The sequence below is a fragment of the Sus scrofa genome, chromosome 7 (assembly GCF_054392235.1).
Source record: "Sus scrofa isolate SSC_HxYL_T2T_F1_AM1 chromosome 7, Sscrofa_HxYL_maternal_Yorkshire_Landrace_v2.0, whole genome shotgun sequence".
NCBI classification, from domain to species: Eukaryota; Metazoa; Chordata; class Mammalia; order Artiodactyla; family Suidae; genus Sus; species Sus scrofa.
This window is the reverse complement of record NC_139389.1, coordinates 49,717,633-49,742,068: the sequence shown is the minus strand read 5'-3', so window position 1 is coordinate 49,742,068 and position 24,436 is coordinate 49,717,633. Positions and strand designations below refer to the sequence as shown.

Below are 24,436 nucleotides of genomic sequence, written 5' to 3'. Positions count from 1 at the left end.
TCCGTTTCTGCTGTACAGCAAAGTGACCCATTCATACATATATGTACACATTCTCTTTCTTATATTATCTCCCATCACTGTCTATCCCAAGAGACTGGATAGAGTTCCCTGTGCCATAGAGCAGGACTTCATTGCTTATCCGATCTAATGTAATAGTTTGCATCTACTAACCCCAGACTCCTAGTTCATAGATCTTTTATTTATTTATTTATTTTGTCTTTTTGTCCTTTTTTAGGGCCACACCAGGCATACAGAGGTTCCCAGGCCCGGGGTCTAATCGGAGCTTTAGCCACCAGCCTACACCATAGCCACAGCAATGCCAGATCCAAGCCGAGTCTGAGACCTACACCACAGCTCATGGCAATGCCAGATCCTTAACCCTCTGAGTGAGGCCAGGGATTGAACCCACAACCTAATGGTTACTAATCGGATTCATTTCTGCTGCGCTGCCACAGGAACGCCCCACATTAAACATTCTTCTAGCAGTCATCATGGACCATGACGAATACATCTTCCAAACTCCATTCATTCACCACAGTTTGGAAATGCTGATCTCTAAGGAATTGGGTGTAATTTATGCGTTGTTTTTTTCATTTTGCATGTATTACAAATGTAATAAATATCTCCTGTAGACATTTTAGAAAATTGAAACAAAAGAAGAAAATACACATTATTTGTCATGCCATCACCCAGAGAAAACTGCCATTAACTTTTAAGTATCTGTTCCTTCCCTATGCAAATACATAAGTAAATATTGTTGCATACCCCATTTAAGATATTTTTTTTCACTTGGCAAAACATTGAGGGCAGCTTTTTAAATGGCTAAGAACCATTCTGCAATAACATGTTGATTGTCTTTCATTTGTCAGTTCTGGGTGTCTGTCAAAATGTACTTCACAAGTCTCCTGTTCTGAATATTTAGATTCGTTTCCAGTTTTCCGCCATCATAAACGATGCTGTGACAAATGTGCTTCTTCCTAAATGTTGGTGCACACAAATGAATCTTTCCCACACAGCCCCCAGCTCATTAAGGATAAAAGCAGAAGGCTTTATGGTGCAAGGCCCCAGGTGATCTTTTCCTAGAGAAAATTTAAAAGAAAAAGAAAAATAGGGGGCATAAATCAAAGTGTAACAGTGTCTCCATCAGGGAAGAAGATCCATGTATCTATTCAGGTCCTGAAGAATTGCTTAGATATAACCCATGCCTATAACTGGAGATCTCCAATGGGAGTGAGATTTTTAGACCAGTTTTTTATCTACTGGACTGTGTTCAGTAATTATACCGCTCTGTGCTTTTATTTCCCCTAAGCCTGCCTAGCCACATTGTAAATGAGTAAGTCATCGACGTGGAACTGGCATAGGCAGTGCTGAAAAGTAACTCAGGGCTGACTCAGCACCTTTGCATTTACGCAAATGCCAAGTCATAGGCACTCCGCTGACGTCCCTCCATTAAGACCTGTGTAGAAAGACCTGATTTCAGCATCTTTTCCTATAGAGTTCCCCTGCTGAAGAACAGAGTTCTTGGATTCTAGGGCACTCAGCCCCTTCCAGGGACTTCAGTCTGATCACTGATCATGACATCACAGTGTGACTTCCTTATCAAGCAAGAGAAGCATTCGCTACTGTTAAAACAATGCATTCTTTTGAAAAGACACTGCTGGGCCTTGTCACAAAGCATGAGCCCTGGAAGGTTGACGGGTAGCTCAGCTTTCAAACCTAGGTCGTTTTTCATGTGGCTTGAGCCTTTAGACTTGAAGTCACAGGCCTAGGGACAGATGTTGCCACAACCTTCAGACACGCCCTATTGCCTGCTGAAGAAATGGAGCAAGAATTTATTGGGATTGATGTCAAAATTCTTTTTTTGCTCTGAAGCTTTGCTGGGAGGGTTGATTCCGTTGGAGGTGGTGGGCAGGGTTGGGAGGAGGGAAGGAGTGCCATCAGTAGACTCAGAAAGCAGGGAGGTAGAAGAGAACATGGAAGAGCCATCGAGAAGCAAGAGCAGACACAATAAGTGGTCAGGCAGGCCCTGGAGAAGCCAGCAAATACCAAAGAAGGTAGGCAGCACAAGTCAGACATAGGTGCTTGGGAAAATGAATACTACATGATACAACCATCCTTTGAGTAACAAGTTGTGATGTTTGTTTATTCCCCTGGCAATAGGAGCCAGGGTTCAAGGATTTATGCTAAATAAGGCAAGGGATTCCTCTGTGGGAAATTAAAGTATTTAAAAAGTCATCCAGAAGAAAGACCTCTCGACTCACCATCTCCTTGGGGGCAGAAGAGCTGATAAAAAGTGGGACAAGTTCTCATTTTTTTTATTAACTATTATTTTTTAAATAGGTATTTCCCCAATTTTTTTTCTACTGTACAGCATGGTGATCCAGTTACACATACATGTACACATTCTATTTTTGCACATTATCGTGCTCAAGTTCTCATTTTATTGAGCACATACTACAGGCCACTGTCTGTGCTACGTGCTTCATTTGTGTGATTTCAGTGAATTCTTACAGCACCAGGAGTGGGTAATATTATTATCCCACATCACAGGGCTGAAAACTGAGATTCAGGGAAGTTAAATAGCTTTCCAATAACTAGTTTGAGTGCTGACTTTGAATTCGTAAACATTAGCCTCCCAGCCCCATGCTTCAAGAGTATACTCAAATTTGACAGTACATAAACAGAGTGGGAAGAACTTAAAGGGCATCTGGTTCTGTTTTCAGATTCCAGTCTCTGGATTACTTCAGGCTGATGAGGAAATTTTTGATGGTCCATTGCAAAACTAGAAAAGAAAGGCCAATGTTAGGAGATTTTAATATAACCAAATTTGCTTAGCTTAGAAAACCTTTTTATTCTGAATAAATGTGGTGTCATTCTTTCCTTGTCAGTTCCTGAAAATGGACCTGTCTTTAATGAAAAGATTTTAATAGTAGGGTTTTTGTTAATGTTGGAAATATAAAAACTTGGCCACCCTATATTCCCACTTACCACGTTTTTTCAGTTGTATTGGTCTGAGAAATCCAAAGCTTTTGGGACCAGTGATCCAACTTTATTCCCTACTCAGCAGTTCTCCGCAGTCATCCTTTAGGCCAGGTAGCTTTTGTCTTTAAGATTTCCAATGAGAGTCTACTGTTTTCTTTGGAGTCCATGCTCTGTTGGGAGACAGTTCTTCCTTTTATTGGATGACAATCTATCTTTATCTAATTAATGAAACAACAATTAATAAGAGCAGCCCACTGGATTTGAAGGCTATGTGTGAGGGCAGACACCATGGACAGTTCCATCCTTCCACTATCAGAAATTATTCTCTGGTTTGCTTGTTTATTGACTGTCTTTCCCATCCTTCGCTAAGTGTCAGCTTCATGAGGGCAGAGCCCTTTCCTCTGGCATCTAGGACAGTGCCTGGCACAGAAGAAGTGGCCAATCACCCTGAAAAATGAGTACTTCATCAGTACAGACATTGAAGAAACATTTGCTCAGTTTAGAAAAGCTAATGCATCTTCTACTTGACAACACTTCAGATACTTGACTATTGACATCCACTCTCAGGTTCCTAGGGAGTCTTCTTTCTTTTTGCCCATGAAGAATTACCAGTCCTTTGAGTTGGTAAGAGGGTTTTCAGACTCTTGCTGATGATTTGCCTTTGCCTGCTCCAGAGCATAAATGGAGTTCCTAAAGCATGGCCTTAAAACTGAAGACACCACGGGCCTTGGCTGATGGTGATTGTCATAATATGGCTCTGAGTCTCATAATTCCTCTCTGAATCTCATAATATGGCTTAAGTCTTCATTTTGGGCCAGGGGCACACCTTTGGCATATGGAAGTTCCCAGGCCAGGGATTGAACTCACACCACAGCAGTGACCCAGGCTATTGCTGTGACAACACTGGATCCTTAACCTGCTGTTCCACATGGGAACTCCAAGTCTGCATTTTTCAAGTCACACCATATGATTACTATGAAGCTTCTAGTCTTTGATGACATCCCTAAGTCTTTGGGAAGTGACTTTCTCTGTTTCCCTAAGTCTTTGTTGCATGTATAACTGTCAGACAAAATCTTCACCACTTGGCAAAACTTAGCATTTACGCTCTACATTTCATCTTGTTTTTCGACCTCTCATGTGGTCTATTGAAAGTTTTACATCTTGATTCTTCTTTCAGTCATATATTCAACCAGTCATTCCTGAGAGTCTACTGTATGTCTCAAAGCCTGCCATCCCTTTGTCTTTGTGTTGCCAGCAAACACAATAAACAGGCTTTCTGATTTGTCACCACCCTGATGACATCCTCTAATAGTCCATACTCTTATGACTGGTAGTTCAATCAGCTGTAATTCTTCTGACTTCCTCTATCACCTCGCCCTCTCTAGACCTTAGGATAGACTAAGAGATCTGTCCATGTTTCTCTAAGCTCTTGCTCTCAAGTTTCAGACTGTGGTCTTGGGAACAGAGCAAACTGTCCACTAAAGGAGGAGATGGATAACAACAGACTCTACCTCCCATGTCAGCCTCAACAGCAAAGATGCTCACCTTTTCTTACATGCTTAATGCAGTCAGGCAACCTTCCCAGATGCTCTGGGCTGAGGGCATCACTCTCTTCATCCCAGCCCTACCCCTGCCTTCCCTGCCTATCAGCTGCAGTGAAGCTGCCACACTTTTTGAGAACTCCTAATGTGCCCAGCACTCTCATTTCAGGACCTCCATCGATCCTCACAGCCGCCCCATGAAGTATAGGGTCTGTTATTATCTCCATTTCCCAGCTGAGGAAACAGAGGCTCAGGGTAGTTATGTGACAAGGACAAGGATGGGAGAGATGGAGCTGGGGTATGCACCAGCCTGCCCACCTCCAAGGAACATGCTTTCCCTCTGACACAAGAGCTGGGCGGTCAAGACCTGGCTGGCCTTGGCCTCAACTTCCATTGACCAGGGCTGTCCTGAAACACTTTTATCCCTCCTGCCATTCTTGGTGCTGCCATGACATCCAAACATTCCCCCGGGTACTTTATATACATTTTCTCACTCAACCTCCTACAAGGGAGCACTTGTAATCACTGTTTTGCATTATCAGGAAACCCAGAAAGTCACCTTCTCCAAATCAGTACACTCTCACTCTCAGTGCTTCAGGAACCAATTTTATTCTCTTTTCATCTTCCTATGTCTCTGTTCTCTATTCGAAGTTATTTCCAATGCTCCTCTTATGGCATTCCCCCTGTTCTAGTAACCCTAACAGAATGCGGTTATTGTGACTCACCTGGACTTTGATAAAGCAGTGGACATTTGAGGTCATTGCACATTGTTTGACTTTTAATTATAGCAGGTCAGTAACTGATGGAAATGCATATGAAAAAAATTTCAGAAGGAAAGAGGAAAGCTCCAAACGTCACATCCCATAGAGAGTCTACCTATCGTTGTGTTTTAGGGAAAGCAAAATAAAAAGATTTGGTTTCTACCTGGAGAGTCTCAGCCCTGGGTTTTGAATCTGTATCCTGAAAGGACCAGGAGTGCAGTGGGAACCTTATCCTATTCATTCAGTGCGTCTGGGGCTCCATTTGTCAGGAGTTTATTGACTATTGACAATTTTGAACAAAGTTGTCAAGGAAAACTTAGAACAATTTCACACTGTTGCAGAATCAGTGGCACAGAATTTGCCTTACCCCTCCATGCTTGTTTCTTTTGAAAAAGTTTCCCTTTGGAGCAGATCATTCCGATATCCACCACCTTGAAAAATCTCTGGTTCTCCTGTGATCATATTTCCAACCCTCTTGCTTGGAACATCCAGCAGAGGTTTCATGGCTAAATATTTTAACCAGATTATTTCAAAGAGAGTGGTTGGTCATTTTTCCATTTTTCAACATCTCAAATGATGACAATGACATCCCTTGTTCATTTCTCTTTGTTCCTATCATTTCGTAAAGGTTAGGATTATCATTGAAGTGGGTGTTTGACAAAATGACTTTTTATTATAGGATAGAGGAATCTTGCCAGTATCCCTTTGCCTCTGTTCCAAGATTGTCTGGCATGAGAGTGAGAGTCAGAGGCTCTTTGGCAATCTCGGTACCCACCTGGTACCCATCGGTCCGTCAGAACTTGGTAACTTAATTGAAGGCATGAGCCTTGGTCTCAGTGGAGACAATAGGTGGGGACAAGGATGAGTCCTGAGCAGCTTCAGGAAGGCTGTAAAATCACCACCACTTTATTTTCTTTGTATTCCCACGCCACATAGAATCCCTAAGTCTAGAACAGCCTTATAGCAGAGCAACAAACACTTACTGTGCACCTGCAGAGTACCAAGCCCTGGGCTAGGTACTGAAGTACAGAGATGAAGAGCATGTGATCTAGCTCTGGAGATGCTGATGATAGATCCACAGGGAGGCTGATACCCAAGAAGATAATTTCAGCATCATCAGTACCATGGGAGGCAAATGGGCCAGATGCTATAGGAGCATCAAGGAGGGGGCAGGGCAAGTTTTGGCAGTACTTTCTGAAGGAGATAATACTTGAGTCTGGAAGAATAAACAGAAGGAGAAGGGCATTCTAGTGAGAGGGAACAGCATGAAGAAAGCCAGCTTCCTGTTGAACACGGGCAGCTACAAAAACTTTGCTTTCATCAGGATGCAGAGAAGGAGTCAGGACAGACAGAAGTGAAACTGGAGCAATTCAGAGAGAACATTGAGAACATTGTTTGCCTTCCTTCTGTGGAATCCAGACTCCATCCTGAGAGACATTCAAACACTTTTTTGCATTTTAAATAATTAAGACAATATTTGCCTGACCTTTGTCTTCTGGATCTTTTTTCCCCCACTTCCTCCAGAATTGTGTGAATCTCTTCCTTCCTGTGAACACTTCTGGTGTTTTCTTTCTTTCTACGTTTTATTTTTTTAATTTTATGGCCACACGCACAGCATATGGAAGTTCTCGAGCCTGGGATTGAATAGGAGCCATGGCTGCAAACTGCACTTCAGCTGTGGCAACACCACATCCTTTAACCCACTGTGCTGGGCCAGGGATTGAACCCGCACCTCCTCGGTGACCCAGGCCGATATAGTTGGATTCTTAACCCACTGCACCATAGCAGGAATTCCTTATATTAACTACTTTGTGTTAAAGTTATTGATCTAGATTTATTTCTCTCTCTTACTTACTAGGCCGTTAGCTCCTGGAAGGGAGGATTTAGGTTGGTTGTCTTCTCTGTCTCACATAATATCTAGCACCAAATATTATTTATACATTTGACCCTTCAGTCGTGCAGGGGTTAGGGACACTGAGCCTCTGTGCAGTCAAAAATCTGCCAATAACTTTACAGACTGGCCGTCTGGATCCACGCATCCACAGATTCAACCAAATGCAGATACTGTCGTATGTATGTATTTATTGAAAAAAATTAACGTATAAGTGGATCCTCACAGGTCAAACCCATGCTGTTCAAAGGTCAACTGTAATAGATTCTTCTTACTGTTTAAACTCCGTGCTGGTGATGGAGCCTTCTGTTTCTGCTCCTGTGGCCATGTGCAGGCGAACAAATTACCCTACAAGCCCAAATCTGCCATCTAATGACCATAGGAGGTAACTTCATGCTGGACCTCAAGGAGAAAGGTTTCTTGTTCCCAGGCTATTTTTTCTGACATGTTTCCAGGAGGTAGTTGTAATGAAATATCTGCTTTCTATTTCCATTTCTACAGATAGAATATTCTGTTCAAATTGTATGCATTATAAATCTTGTAAGTTTTATGTTACACCACTGAAGTTTCTTTTCATGGGTAAGGCTAATAAATTGACTTTCATTCAAAAAAAAAAAAAGAATATTCTGTTCATCTACACCTAGAATTTGTGTTGACGTAATACTCTAGACTCCTTTCTATATGGTGTCATTTTACTTCAAAAACACAGGAATCATAAACATGCAGAGTGACTATAGCAGTATTTTAAACCAAATCACGCACCAGTGCAGTTTTATTAATAGAACCACTGTAGATGGGCAATGCAGTTTTCCTAAGTTCACCTGGAGTTTGTATTGCTAGGTTGGCACCATTTACACATGTGCTGTTGTATTTGCTTGAGTTCCGTGGAGCACAAATGGAATTGTTTTCGTTCCTCTGGGAATTGGGGTCTTCTGCTCAAGGGAGACTAATTCTGTCTCACTGTAGTTTCCTGAGGATTCCAGGGCTTAGTAGACTGTGCTTTCTGATACTTACACTAGAGAGTAGCTGGAGGATGGATGTCCCATTTCAGTTGGGAGTTCTTGCTACCTACTGTCCTAGGTAGTGGTCTAGGTATTTAACAAAGACTCATTCAATGCTCCCAGTCACCTTTTGAGAAAGGAATGATTAAAGTATTCCCAGTTTACAGGTGTGTATGTGAGAGCATGGAGATAGTAAATGAATTATCCAAGGTGTCAGTAGCTGTTGGAAGGTGATCTGATGGCCAATAGTCCCTATCTTTTTTTTTTTTTTTTTTTTTTAGTCTTTTTGTTTTTTTCTGGGGCTGCTCCCATGGCATATGGAGGTTCCCAGGTTAGGGGTCTAATCGGAGCTGTAGCCACAGGCCTACGCCACAGCCACAGCAACGCAGGATCTGAGCCACGTCTGTGACCTATACCACAGCTCCTGGCAACACCAGATCCTTAACCCACTGAGCGAGGCCAAGGACCGAACCCACAACCTCATGGTTCCTAGTCAGATTTATTAACCACTGAGCCACCACGTGAACTCCCAACAGTCCCTGTCTTTAACCACCCCTGTCTACTGCTTCACACACAAGCATATAAAAATTATAAATCATGTGTTGGGAAATATAAGCTGATGCCTCTGGAGGTGTGTGTACCTTGTAGGGTAGAGGCTCCAGCCAAGTAGCCCTTGAAGACATAGCTTTGACAGAGAAGATAAAAAATGCCAAAAAGAGCTTGGATAGGACAGCTGTATGCTGTCACCTCTGTTCCATGAGCAAGAAGGAACAGGATGCACTGCCCTTAGCTGAGTTTAATCACTTTAATGTGGCCAACAGCACAGAGTGGAATTTCTGTATGGATGAAACTTTCCTTAATGAGACTTTTTGTTTAATGGTCATATTATCCACTATAGGTAACTTACTGCAAATAAAACTTGTTGCCTGTCAGGCAGAACTGTAATATACAATAGGATTATAATATAGAAGCTTATACCCTGAAACCCAGTTCAGCTTGTATTTCTGTTCCCCACCTGGGTTTGTAGATGTGGAGACAAGCTCATCTCATATTATTCTCATTGGTTATCACTCTTGCCCTCCATTAATAGAATCTAATTCCAGGAACTGGGGGTGGGGGGCAAAAAAGCAGTGGATAACAGAACTGAACTATGAGAGCAGGGCTAACAGCTGGAAACAGATGCCTAGAGAGGTTAAGGGACTTGCACAAGGTCACATCGCCCATTAGTGGCAGAGCTGGGATGAGAATTCAGGTGTCCTGATTCTCCATTCAAGAGAACTGTATTATTATGGAGTTCCTGTTGTGACTCAGTGGTTAACGAATCCGACTAGGAACCGTACGGTTGCGGGTTCGATCCCTGGCCTCGCTCAGTGGGTTAAGGATCTGGTGTTGCCATGAGCTGTGGTGTAGGTCGCAGATGTGGCTTGGATCTAGCGTTGCTGTGGCTGTGGCGTAGGCCGGCAGCTACAGCTCCAATTAGACCCCTAGCCTGGGAACCTCCATATGCTGCAGGTGTGGCCGTAGAAGACAGAAAGACCAAAAAAATAAAAAATAAAAAAAAGAGAGAGAGAACTGTATTATCTTGTGTTGTCTGCTTCTCCAGATTGTTCTTTTTGCTGTTCAAAGCACAGAAATCCCAGCAGTAAACATATCATCTGTCTTTCAACATTGTTTGGAATCTTTTCTGGAGTGGGGTGGAGCAGGACATATGAAAATGCATTCATATATATACTTTAGCAGATATTTCAGTCTTTTCATTGTGGCCGTGTTTCAATGTGAAATCCTTGAGAACAGAACTTGAGGTCTCCTAGAGACAGTAGAGACAGGAAACCTGAGGGTAGATAATATTTTCATTCTTTTGTTCTTTCTTTGTTTTTTTGTTTTTTTGTTTTTTTTTCAGGGCAGCACTTGCAGCATATAGAGGTTCCCAGGCTAGGGGTCCAATCGAAGCTGAAGCTGCTGGTCTACACACCAGAACCACAGCAACACCAGATCCGAGCCACGTCTGTGACCTACACCTCGGCTCATGGCAACGCTGGATCCTTAACCCACTGAGTGAGTCCAGGGATCAAACCCCTGTCCCCATGGGTACTAGTCAGATTCGTTACCACTGAATCGTGACAGGAACTCTGGTAACATTTTCTTATGTTACTTTTCCAGGCACAGAAGTACCATTTTACGTGTTTATTTGCTTTCTCTTGTTATATACCATGGATCTACTAACTTCTGTTCTACTTAATGACAAGATTTAATTCTTATTTAAAATAACTAACATTTTAGTACAAGAATTTAGACCCAATTCGTACTTTGCAGATTGAAAATCAGATTACCAGAGGATTATGTGTCACAGCAGGTTAGTAGACTCAGTTCTCTTTTACTCCCAGACCAGTGTTTATGCTCCATCTCTCCAGCTCTGGTTCTGCCCTGCAGATTCTCTTCCAGAATCCTCTGGAAGGCTTGTTAACCACCTATTGCTGGAGTCCACCTTCAGAGCTGGTGATTCCTTAAGTCTGGGGTGGGGTCCGAGAATCTGCGTTTCTGACAGGTTTCCAGGGGATGCTGAATCTGCTGGCCCGGGGACCACACTTTGAGAACCGCCGCTCAACGGCATTGCTAGTACATCTTTGAACTTTGGGCAGTCCCTCCCCTGCAGTACTGAGAACCAAAAAGCTCTGGCCGCTAAACGTTTTTCCCTGAAGGTTGGCGCAAACTCGTTTGGCAGCAAAGCCCTCCCTGAACAGAGGTGAGGCTATTTATAGTCTTTCTTTATCCCCGGCTGTGACTGTTCGTACAGTTTGCTGCAGAGATGTTAATACGTTGGATTGTAGCAAGTGCCCCGGACGTTTCTGGGAGGGTGTTCCATAGAAGACACAGGGTAATCCCCTTTAGCATCTGAAAAACCCTGAAATCCAAAACACAACCAGTGCTGAAGATTTCAGAGAAGGGACTGTCCATTTGTGCGAACCTGACGAAATGGGTGGCGCTCTTTGCTTTTGATGTTGCAAAAATGCCATTTTTAGATAGCCACAATCGTCCATGCGCTTGAACTCAATAGATACCCTTTGAGACATCTTTTGGGAAGATTTTTCAAAAGCTTCTCTCCTTCAGCTGCAGACAAGCTGCTGCCTGCTGAACTGTAAGGAAAAGGCTTGAGTCGTCCTTCTCCCAGCTACCTGGGCAAATCCCAAGGTCATGGTGATCTGAAATGGGTGTTTCCTGAAGCTTAGTTGCCTTTATCAGGACACCATCAGGCATTCTTGCCTGGGCCCACCCTCCCCACCTTCTCCTGAAGCTTTCTTTGGGTTTTTTTTCACCTGGGAATGAGATGCTGTTGAGGCTACAGATTTGGGTAAGAAAGAAGGGGAACAGAGCCCTGTATTTTTATTTAATAATGAGGCAGGCTGAAATCATGAGACAATTATTCAGATTCCCCCAAACATCATTTCACTTAAATGCAAATACTTCTTAGAGCTGTAATAAAATCATAAAAAAGCATATTCATCAGGAAACTCTCTCACGTAACTGGATTCGCATGAAATTGCTCAAGCTGAAAATGAGTTACAGAACAAAAATGTGTTTGAACCCTCACAATTCATTTATCTGGAGCTTCCCATTTTGTATCCCATTCCCAAAATCATTGACGATTGCTGCCACCGAGCTGATTAGGTGCAGTCCCCTAGCTGTGCCCCTCTCTCCCTCTCTCCCCAGAAGCCCCCCCTTTCCCAACAGTGCTCTCCAGAACCAGAAGAGTTCATCAGTTTCAGAGATTGGTATCTTGGGTCCAGAGAGAGCCCTGCCTGAAGGCAGTCATCCTGCCCTTCTGGTGGCAAAGAGCCTCCGGGTTACCTGTTTCTGGCCTGGCAGGGTCCATGTACTGTAAGATCAGCCAACTCCCTCTGCCCTTTTCAACGCATTTTTCTTTCAGGTCCAGAATTCTCATTCACTTGCCTTCTATTTTCTAGACCCATGTCCTCTCCTTTACCAGGGCCAGAACTACTTGGATTGATTAAATGTATTAAACGTATAAAGCTTACTTAGTCTCTGTTTGGCCATTGTACTCTGGGCGGCCTCTTTTGTATGGCAGGCCACTCTTCTGACCAGTTTGATTCCGTGAGCACTTTAGTTGCAGAACCTTCTAGATAGACTCCAAATATTATGTCTCTAGTCTTCCAAAAAGAATGCCACTCCACTCAGTTAACACTATAAGCCAATCAGTGTGCTAAATCCGCCCCCCTGCGATATATACCAATTTTGTTCTTAAGAAACTTCTGTTCTGGGTTCAGTATCTTTAGTGGGGGACAAGGTTTCAGAGGCCCGTGTTGAGCCCTCTTTAGCAGGGCTGCTGCAGCTTGACTTGTACCCTCCAGACCCCAGGGGTATCCTGGACCGAGTGAGTGACGGGTGCCCTGAGGCTTGTGCAGTGTACAGCCGGCACAACCGAACATGGCGGCTCTTTTAAATGTCTCCCACTTTATGAATAAAGATGGCAGGACTCATTGGATCATCATGACGTCCCTACGTCCCAAGACATAGGGGATTTCCATAGATCTCCGGTTACGGATTCGCCTGTAAAGCCTGCATGTCTGTCTGGATGGGATCACTCCCAGAAGACCAGTTTTCAAGCTCCAGGAGCAATAACATCTGGTAATAATAGCACCTGCTGTTGTTGTTTTGAGTGGCTTAGGCCTTGGGCCAGGTATTCATCAGCTGGTAGTTCCAGCTGCCCAAGCTGAGTGATGTTTGTTAAGTAGTCCTTTATCCCATTCCATTTCCTCTCTTGTGTTGACTCCCTCCAAAGACGTCGTTTATATAAATCACCAGTTTTGATGGTTCATAAACAAATCATGGAGCCCACGGCATCTGGGAGGCACACTGCAGCCTTTCTAAACTGGCACTGTGGGTATCAGCCCATGAATGGCCACCAGCTTCATTGTGAGAAATTAACTCAGCGATCAGCACATGTTTAGTCAGTGTCTACTCTGTGCAGGTGCTGTGACTTGCTGTGACGTGACAGATGCTGTAAGAAGGCAAACAATCAGAGCGGCAGCTGATGGTTTCTGAATTCTCATGCATTACCCATATGGGGCTTGTTTTAATCCTGGACGTTTATGAGGTCACTCTTAACATCTCTATTGTAATAGCTGAGGAAACTGAGACATAGAGCAGGTAGAGTAACCCACAGTCATATAATTAATAAGTGGTCACATGGGGGGCGTTGAACCCAAAGCTTTCTGACTCCAGATTTCATGCTCTGAACAAGTATCCTCTACTATTTTTCCCTCCCTGACCCCCCCTCCACCCACCAAGCTGGTCAGGATATAGCCTCATCTTTACAACGCATACATTAATGGACTGATAGGATTTTAGGAAAAAGTGAATGTGAATGCTTTATAAAAAGCAAGAAGGAAGATCCTTATTTAAGCCGACCGAATAGTATGGATGGAACAAACTGGGAATGACCTCAGGAGCACTCTGCCCCATTAGGTAATTTCTGCCAGAAAAAGACAGCTGCGCCCTTGGCTCTGTTGGTCCTCAGTTGGTTAATAACAAATAACTCTGTACCCTCAGCCCCTTGTTCTTTGACTTGGGGCTACACTTCACAGCTGACTCACCCTGCCGGTTCCGCTGGGAATTCTGCTCCTCTGATTTAGTCACGTAAGAGAGCATTATGGGAGATTCCTGACTGCCAGGATGGGACACTGCTCGCCTCTGAACGTTTTCCAAGCTAAAGTCATTTCTGAGCGGTTCTCCTGAGGAGATCTCTAGGGTCTTAATTAAGTCCTTGAACCAGTGCTTGAGGAGTCACTGGTCTTCCATTTGAGCAGACTAGTGACTGTGTGGCGTGTCCCCCTGAGCATTCAGTGATGGGGGTGTGGGGGGAAGTGTATTTCAGCCCCTCCATTCTTCAGGAGAGAATGCTGTTTTGCCTTCTCATTTAGCTGCCAGCTCTGGCTGGACACAGAGTCTGGGGTCTCCAGCCTATGAAACGTGGGTTTGCAACCTGGAAGGAAAAGCATTAGGGAAAATAGGCTGGATGGTATGGGTCCCCACTCTGCCTTGGGTATATTCTTTTTTCTTCCATTTTTAAAGTTTTATTTTTTTATTTTTATGGCCACACCTGCAGCATACGGAAATTCACTCTGGCTAGGGATCAAATCCAAGCCATAGCTGTGGCCACACTGGATCCTTTAACCCACTGAGCTGGGCCTAGGATCGAACCTGTACCTCTGCAGTGACCCGATCCGCTGCAGTTGGAAACTTAACCCACTGCACATTTTTTTTAAAGGTTTATTGAAGTATAATTGATTTACAATGTTGTGATGATTTCTGCTGTAAGGCAACATGATTCAGTTATATATACACACACATCCATTCTTTTTTTTTTTTGTCTTTTTAGGACCACACCTGCAGCATATGGAATTTCCCAGGCTAGGGGTTGAACTGGAGCTGCAGCTGGCAGCCTACACCACAGCCACAGCAGTGCAGGATCCGAGCCATGTCTGTGACCTACACCACAGCTCACGGCAACACCAGATCCTTAACCAATTGAGCAAGGCCAGAAATTGAACCCTCAGCCTCATGGATACTGGTTGGGTTCATTACTGCTGAGCCATGACGGGAACTCGCACACATCCATTCTCTTTCAAATTCTTTTCCCACACAGCTTATCACAGAATATGGGTAGAGTTCCCTGTGCTACACAGCAGGTCCCCATTGGTCAGTCATTCCATAGACCTCAGCGTGCACATGCCTTGGGTATAGTCTAAGCTCGGTCTTTCTAGTTAGAGCTCCGGAAGGCAATATCTGGGAACTGTTTCTTCTCGTGGAACTGCCCTTGCATTTCCCAGGCTATTCTGAGATAATAACCATAGGAAAATCACATCTTTCTTTTGCAATATGAATCGCCCTGGAGGGCAGCATCCAGCCTGCCACCACATGCCCTGCACACATGTCCTGCACACATGTCCACATAAGCAGCTGCTTTCATCACTTAATGCCAAGAGGAAGAAGAAAAGAAACAAAACCTTGCTTCTGCTGAGGTTGTGCTCTGCTTCCTCCTCTCTGATAGGATCTTGTAACTCTCATCCTTGCCTGTCCGCAGGGAGCCCCAGAGCCCATTCTCCAGAAATGACCTCAGTCCTGCTGGTCAGTTCACCTCAACTTTCATGGTCTCAGTGCTCCAGTTTGATTTCATTATTAGTACTCTATGTGGATTTTGGAAAGAGGCAAGAACCTATTTTTCTATTTTGACATGTGCTGAAGAGTTCCCGTTGTGGCTCAGTGGGTTAGGAATCCAACTAGTATCCATGAGGATGCAGGTTCAGTCTGCTCGTTCAGTGGCTTAAGGATCTGGCCTTGCCGTGCGCTGTGGTGTAGGTCACAGATGTGGCTCAGATCCCGAGTTGCTGTGGCTGTGGTGTAGGCCGGCAGCTGCAGCTCCGATTCCACCCCTAGCCTGGGAACCTCCATATGCTGCAGGTGCAGCCCTAAAACAAAACAAAACAAACCACCCCCCCAACCCCCCCAAAAAAGAAGCATGCTGAGTGTCGGTTCTGCATCAGGCACCGTGTACGAGGAGGAGGGGGGTGTGATGTTCACGAGAAGCTGAATGAGACAAAGGACCACAGAGAATCGGATTTTGTGAGCTCAAACACAAGGACAGCCAACGCTGACTGTGTCAGTTTCCTCTTTGGAGATGTCACCAAAAGGTTCTGGGGAGCGGAATGGCCGATTGTGGAATTGACTCTAAGCAGAATTGACACATATTTCGGGGAGCCTGGTGTTTGAGCTGGACCCTGAGAAGGAAGGGGAATTTATAGACAAGAAGAAAAGAAAGACATGGCAGGTGGAGCGCATGTGATGTCACAGCACAGAGGTTGGCAAACTGCAGCCTGCCACCTCACCCACCTCTGGACCCCCACCTGATTGTGTAGGGTCTGGGCATTGATCATTCAGTATTTTCATTTTATTATTATCATTATTTTGCTTTTTAGGGCCCCACATGCGGCATATGTAAGTTCCCAGGCTAGGGGTGGAACTGGAGCTATAGCCACTGGCCTACACCACAGCCACAGCAACGCCAGATCCGAGCCGTGTCTTGGACCTACACCACAGCTGAAGGCAACACCGGATCCTTAACCCACTGAGCAAGGCCAGGGATCAAACCCGTGTCCTTATGGATACTAGTCGAATTCACTACCACTGAGCCACGACAGGAACTCCAGTATTTTTAAATGATTTAAAAAAAAAAAAAAAAAAAGAAGTATATTTCATGCCATGTGAAAATGATATGAAACTTAAATTTCCATTTCCATCAGAGAAGTTTTATCAGCTTCAGCCACACCCATCCTTTTATGGATTGTCTGTGATGAACTTTGCACTAGTCTGGCGGCAGGGTGAGTGGTTTTGACAGTGACTAGATGGCTTGCAAAGCCTAAAATATTTACTCTCCGGTTTTTGTTGGAAAAAGTTTGTGATCTCTGAGGGAGAAGCGTACATATAGGGTATTGTTTTGCTAGAAGGGCAATTTGGCTGATGAACCTGTTTCCTGAGGCAGAGACTGTGCCAGAAAGGTAAATAAATAGAGGCCAAGGTGAAGGTTTCAAAAGGCAAGTCTAGAGAACTTTTGTAGGTCAGCGTCTCTGCTGAAGAATCCTGACCTGGGGAAAGCTATGGTCCTGGGGAGTGCTATCTTGTCTATATTTGGGGAGGAAACCGTACAGGCCAAGAGAGGGCAGGATTGAGAGAGAAAAGAGGTTTAAAAGATACCCGTGGGAAGAGTATGGGGCCATTCATCTTTTCCAAATAACCATGTGGTGATTTTCATGGAATCTCATGTGTTGAACTTTAAACGGTATCAGAAATGGAATTATTTTTTCCTTGCTAGCAAAGGGGTTTTCTTTCATCTGTCTCTAACTGAGCTACGAGCAAAATATGTGTTGAGTTTCTTTGGCCTCCAGGTTGCACTCTTGCATATATGGTTTGATAAGGACCAGTGCTGGGCTGGGTCAGGCAAACAGAGGCATGATGAATTGATGAATTTCAGTTTATTTATTTATTTATTTATTTTGTCTTTTGCCATTTGTTGGGCCGCTCCCGCGGCATATGGAGGTTCCCAGGCTAGGGGTCTAATCGGAGCTGTTGACACCAGCCTACGCCAGAGCCACAGCAACATGGGATCCGAGCCGCGTCTGCGACCTACACCACAGCTCACGGCAATGCCGGATCATTAACCCACTGAGCAAGGGCAGGGATCGAACCCTCAACCTCATGGTTCCTAGTCGGATTCGTTAACCACTGCGCCACGACAGGAACTCCTGAATTTCAGTTTAAAATAGGAAAAGCGAAATTTTCACACTGGTTTGATTTATTTTCATTGTAAAAAATGGAGGCTTTCTCACAATGTTGGATCTACGGAATCTAGAAATCACTTAAAAAAAATCAAATCCTAGATTCATGGGGCTGAAAATGGTTGTGGGAGTTATAGTCTGTTGGCCTCATATTTTGTGCACTCATTTGTACAACAAACATCTTGCATTTATATGTATATAAGTATGTATATATGCACACATACATAAAATTATGTATATATAATTATTGATTATATTTATATATATGTATATTAGGCTCTGTGAAATACTAAAAAATGTAAAAAATATTTTCTAAAATATTTAAGAGCTGAGTGATATCCTGAAATGTTAAAATAATAGTTATCAGATAAAACATGATCACGCACCACAGGAATTAAGGAAATGTGTGTGTGTATACACACACACACACACACACATATACACGTATATATACACATACATATATATACACACACACACACATATATATACACGTATATATACACATACATATATATATAAATACACACACACATATATATACACATATACACACACACATATATATACACAGACACACACATATATATATGTATGACAGGGTCACTTTTCTGTACAGCAGAAATCAGCACGTCATTCTAAATCAATCATACTTCAATAAAAAAATTAAAAAAAGAGATTAAGAGGAGGGAGCAATTGGGGAGGCCTGAGATGGATTTCAGGAGGATGTTTAGCATGAAAAGCCAGGGAAAGATGATTTGGCAGAGGGCATAGCAGTTGAAAAATAAAAGGGGTTTTGATATATAGGCATTGGGGGAGTGGTGGCAGGTTTTAGGGTAGTTGCGTAGCCAGTAATTTAGTAAATGCATCTGTGTGCTGAGCACTGTGTTATGCCATGGAGAAATCAAGAGGAGTTAGGACATCCTCCCTGCCCTCAGGGAGCTTACAGTCTCCTGGGGGGAGCAGACGATGAAATCATGACTGTATCTTGAGTTCCATGATGCAGGCAGCATCAACATGCTGGATCATAGAAATGGAATTTTAGGGATCTTGCTGTGGCGGCATCTGTTGGCTAGAATATCAGGGGATGGACTTCACCTGAGGTATCCAAGACAGGTGTGGGGTTGGTTCTAAGGGGAGGAGAGAGAGGAGGAGATGGGGGGGAGAGGAAGGGGTGGGATGGGGCAGGACAAGGCAGAGACAAGTTCTACCTTAAGACTCTTGTTATGTTTGCTGTGTTGTTCGGTACCCCGTCTCCGTTGTTCGTGTTTTACTAGATAGGCACTGTGCAGCATTATGTCTTCTTTGATTTGTCACTTAAGGATAAGAAAAAAGGTAGGAACAGATGTACATTTTCCCATGCTTAAGGACTAGTAAATTCTTACTGTGTGAAAAACAAAGTAATAAAAGTGGGAGGTTCCAACCTAATAAAAGTGGCAAGTTCCCACGATTTATGTTTCTCGACACTGTAGCTTCCTTTTAGGTTACCTGTCAACAGCCCAACTGCCTATCAAACCACAGAACTAAATTCACAGTGATTTCTTAGGAACTCCAAGAAAGCAGTCTCCATGGAATAACACTGAGTTGTCTGCGGATCTCACTGTAGCTCACTGCTAGGTTGTGTCCATGACTGATGACATCCAGGGTGAACACTGGCCCAACAATGGGAGACCTAGATGCTGACCCCAGCTCCACTAATCTCCAGGAACAGGATAGGAGACAACAAGTACCTTTTCTCTGGGGTTCTTTTTTTTTTTTTTTTATGACCTTGGTATCTCTAATATCTCTTTCAGATCTAAAATACCATTTTATTTTTATGTTCCTTATAGGCTCAGAACCTTCATCTTACAGTATCCTTGGAACAAATGTTATTTTCCTTATTTTACAAATGGAACAACTGGATCCAGTAGGATATTAAAGCTCCAGGTAGTTCTTCTTTTGAAAGCTAGTAGTTGGCCTGGCTTTTGAGTTGTTTTCTTGGCTGGCAAAATGACGAGGGAAAGTTTGGGGCAGGCTTTGCTCCCAGTCTGAAAGGACTCCACCTGTAAGTGGGAGCAGACCAAATCCTTTTCCTCATTTTGACAAATGCCGATATTCAAGAACAATTGACAAAGGCACTTTCCGGAACGATCAAATCTCCAATCCTTCAACGCGTAGCAATTTATAGAATGATGGCGCCTAGGCAACTTGCTTCGGAAAAGGAATCCTTAAGGATTTCTGACTTTACAGAACAATTGGAGAGGAAGAGGAGAAGAATCTGACAGGGGTCTTGGTCTATGTCCACTTAATGTGGGGGCTGCAGTAATGCTTGTTTAATCTTGGGCGACAGGCTTCCATTTCCTGGGCTGCAAACTGGCAAGTTACTACCTTCTTTAGAATTGTTGCAGCATTGCCATTAAATAATACAATGTATCTGGATGTCCAGCACAGATCCTGGTACAAATGAAGTGCTCAATAAGTGCTAGTTGCTCTGTGGTGGTGATGCCACTTGACTCCATCCATCTGTTTTCCATCTCCAGTCCCGGTTGACTGCTGGGAAATACGATTATTGTAATCATGCACAACTCTTCAGCATTATCTTTTGCATGGATAATAAGAAACACCCTTGGGCATGCTGCCTGGGAGAAGAATCTTCCTTGGGTTATATTCTGTATAGTTCCCGTAAGTTCATTTTCAATTAGAGTTGGAAGAGGTCTCTGTGGTTACCTAGTCTGCCCTGGTTCCGGGCCATGCCTCTGATGGTTCGGTACATTTGGTTTCTGTTCAACACATGTTTATTGAACCTCTGTGCTCTGTTCCCTGTTTATGAAATTCACCCGATCAAAATGAGTTCTCCATGATTGGCCAAAACGGTATGGACACAGGGACGTGCGGTCATAAGAGGAGGAAGTTTGCATGTGACCGCTCTTTTGGATTTTGGTCACCCATTCTCTACTCTCCTTTTCCCCCTAAGAGAACCCCCTTTTTTTCAGGTATAGTTACTGTTCCCACATTCAGCCCATGTGCCTAAGGAAAAGCTGACCCCATCTTGATCTCCATCCAAAATCTGCTTAGTTTAAGAGCAGCCTTACCCTGATTGGCAGTGATTGGCTCAATAATAGACATCCCGGCTTTAAGCTACATAAACAAAACAATCTCCATGTTGTCTAAACCAATCTGAGTTGGGTTTTCTGGGATTTGGAATCAAAACTATTCTGATCCACCCACTGCACATGAATCAGCTCTATTTAGTACTGTTAGAATTTCTGACTGAGCCTTTTCTTTCTTTTTTTTTTTTTTTTTGTCTTTTTGTCTTTTCTAGGGTCGCTCCCTTGGCATATGAAGGTTCCCAGGCTAGGGGTCAAGTAGGAGCTGTAGCTACCGGCCTACGCCAGAGCCACAGCAACTCGGGATCCGAGCTGCGTCTGCAACCTACACCACAGCTCACAGCAACACTGGATCCTTAACCCACTGAAAAAGGCCAGGGATCGAACCCGAAACCTCATGGTTCCTAGTAGGATTCGTTAACCCTGAGCCACGATGGGAACTCCTGACTGAGCTTTTTCATTCCTCCCACAAGTTCCCCCCAGTGTTGAGTGGTGATTGGCTGTCAAGTAGAACTGGCCTAGAGATGTCATGCGATAGACAGAGGAAAGCCTTTTACACAGGCACAGGCAAGGCCAGCAGACCTCTGCTTATACTTCAGAAGTGGTTGGAGGTCCTGTTGTGGCTCAGTGGTTAACAAACCCAACTAGTATCCATGACTATGCGGGTTCAAGGATCCGCATGTTGCCATGAGCTGTGGTGTAGGTCGCAGATGCGGCTCAGATCCTGTGTTGCTGTGGCTGTGATGTAGGTCGGAGGCTACAGCTCCTATTTGACCCCTAGCCTGGGAACCTCCATATGCTGCAGGTGGGGCCCTAAAAAGACGAAAAGACACACACACAAAAAAAGAAGTGGTAGTGTCATGTAACATAAAATCAAATAATTAAAGACAAGGAGTAGAAAAAATGGTGTAGTTTGTGGATAGGGAGTTCCTCTGCTCCTCCATACATACCCCTGTCCTTGCGTATCCCTAAGGAGGTAGGATGGCATATCTGATGGGTAGATTTAGAGAGGAAAATTGGAGATGCTTAGCTTAGCTCATCATTTTCTTTTTCCTCTTGGGACTGGGTGTGTCCAAAGGAAGCGGGAATTCTCTTCTACCCTCTATACTGTGAATCTTACCTAGACAAACTCATTGCAAAAAAGTCTGCCCTGGTCCAGCTTTGCTTGTGATTGGTGAGGAAGTCTGGCCAGCTTGTGTGGCTCTTACTAAATTACTTAGCTTACACTCAGCTCACCTCTGTGACAAATCAGAGTGATTTTTTTTTTTTTTTTCTTTTTTAAGGCCACTCCGGCGGCACTTAGAGGTTCCCAGGCTAGGGGTTGAATCAGTGCTGCAGCTGCCAGCCTACACCACAGCCACAGCAATGAGGGATCTGAGCCACATCTGCGACCTATACCGCAGCTCATGGCAACACTGGTTCTTAATCCACTGAGCGAGGCCAGGGATCGAACCTGTGTCCTCTTGGATACTCGTCTGGTTTGTTACTGCTGAGCCATGACAGGAACTCCCAGAGCGATATTTTGATCACCATCTTTACTTGTTTATTTTGTTCCCTGGGTTTTTTAGAACCAAGGTTATTTTTTGGACACCCAACAGAGTTGATTCTCATTATAAGCAGGGAATTGTCAAAAAAAATCATCGCCTGGGGTAAAAACACTGTAAGAATCATTCCTCACTAATTAAAATGGTAGGGCTGGTCCCAGCTTGCATATCTTCTTTTTTATCTTTAGTTAAAATGAGCTCTTACCCATTTGGGTCATCAGTTCATGGAGAGGCTGGTGATAGATACAGCCCCTCTTCCCAGAAACACACCAGCACACAATTTTTTATATAATGTCAGCGTATGCGTGTTGCCCCCTCCAAATCTACCCTGGAACCCTTGTATGTCCATGTATCTCACGTTCAGACTCTTGAGTTAAATCCTCAGAAGATAGCTCTGGGTATAAAGTGAAGAAGGAAGGAAGGAAGGAAGAGAGAGAAAGAGAAAGAAAGAGAGAGAGAGGGAGAGAGTGATGCTGCAGGTAGCTTATAGTTGGTACCTGGGGAAGTTCATCCAATGTGAAGAGTGAATGGAGCTGGACACTGACTGAGAGACAGAGTCACACAGAGGATTTAAGCAGAGCGAACTTGATGAAGAGACACTCAAGTATAGGCAGTATTATGATAACTAACCACAGGGTTGGGGCACTCAGAGGCTGACAACCTGGGAAGGTGGTACCACCTTCAGGATCAAAGGAGCAAGGAGAAGAGATAGTATGACTAAGCCTGGCAAGAGCTTGGATGCTTTGCAGCAGGGAGCTGTGTCACACAAGGATGCAAACACGCCCTCCAGCTCTTTCTGTCTCTGACCCCTGATCTCCTGCTGAGGCCTCCTTTTGGCCAACCTTGACCAGAAGCCAGGAGATAGGGGAGCTCATGGGGGGGAGGTATTTCATAGGGGCAGCATCTTGGGCACAGAGCAGGGCCATGAAGAGTGGAATGAAAATAGGAGGCAAACACAATGACCAGGATAGAGCATCAGGCAAAACTAAAGAGACTGGTGGGGTTAGGAGTCTGAGTGATGCACATGGGTGCTGGGGAGGCACTGACCAGTTCTTGGGCACTGTACCTAGACTAGAGATGTGTGCTGAGGACCAGGTCCAGAGGGAAGGTCATCTGAGTATGGAAGAATGAAGCCCCAAGAGGCTTTACAGAAAAAAACCTGCCCACCTCTTCTCTAGACCAAAAGATAAACAGCTCTTAAATTGTAAATCTGGATAGTATATGCAATTTAAAACTGAGAAAATTTTCTTGGAGCTAGTTGAATTTGAAGAGGAATTAGGAGAAGCCAAAGATACATTTGTTTTTAGTTATCATTTGTCTCACACATGCATTTCAAAATGCTAGGATTAATTGCCAGCTTTGTAAACAAACATTAGACAGTAGAATATGCAAAGAAAAGAGGAGAAGAAAAGATGTGTGGACAGACATAGCGAACAGACTTGTGCTTACTGGGCAGAGGGCAGAGGGAGTGGGATAGATGGGGTGTTTGGGGTTAGCAGATGCAAACTATTACTTTGTGGGTTTGTTTGTTTTTGTCTTTTTAGGGCCGCACCTGAGGCATATGGAAGTTCCTAGGCTAGGGGTGGAATCTGAGCCGCAGCTGCCAGCTCATGGCTCATCCTTAACCCATTGAGCGAGGCCAGTGATCAAACCTGCATCCTCATGGATACTAGTCAGATTCGTTACTGCTGAGCAACAACAGGAACTCCCAAACTATTACATTTAGAATGGCTAAGCAATGAGGTCCTACTGTACAGCACAGGGAACTCCATCCAATCTCCTGGGATAGAACATGATGGAAGATAGTATAAGAAAAGGAATGTGTGTGTGTGTGTTTGTGTCACTTTGTTGTATAGCAGAAATTGCACAACATTATAAATAAACTATGCTTCAATAAAAAAAAAATAAAAGGGAAAGAAAACAAATGTAGTGGTTACCAAAGGGGACAGATGGAGGGGGCAGGGCTTGGGTTTGGGGACTGGCACTTGCACGCTGTAGTATTTGGAATGGATGGTCAAGGGGGACCTGCCGTATGGCACAGGGAACTCTACCAGTATTTTGTGATAACCTATATGGGAAAAGAATAGATATGTGTGTGTGTATAATTGAATCACCTTGTTGTACTGTAGAGATTAATCACAACATAGTAAATCAATTATATGCCAATAAAACTTTAAAATGGGGAAGAAAAAGATAATGTATGTAGCAGATCATTTGTCACTGTTGATAAGAGATCCACCAGTATGAAAAAAATGAAAGAATGGCTCTCCATCTTGACTG

General features: G+C 43.9%; 1 protein-coding gene and 1 long non-coding RNA gene across 4 annotated transcripts in view; one reads left to right on the top strand and one right to left on the bottom strand.

Moving 5' to 3' along the window:
* RCAN2 (regulator of calcineurin 2) overlaps nt 1–24,436 on the top strand; it is a 303,837-nt gene that overhangs the window by 119,008 nt on the left and 160,393 nt on the right. The window lies entirely within an intron of this gene.
* On the bottom strand, nt 8,437–16,442 carry LOC146401569 (uncharacterized). 2 transcript variants are annotated; one of them, XR_014810241.1, is made up of 3 exons: nt 15,626–16,442; nt 10,189–14,581; nt 8,437–8,586 (listed from the first exon to the last, which is right to left on the bottom strand). It is a non-coding gene; the product is annotated as an uncharacterized LOC146401569 (long non-coding RNA). The 2 variants fall into 2 exon arrangements; XR_014810240.1 differs by lacking the exon at nt 8,437–8,586 and having other exon boundaries at nt 10,033–14,581.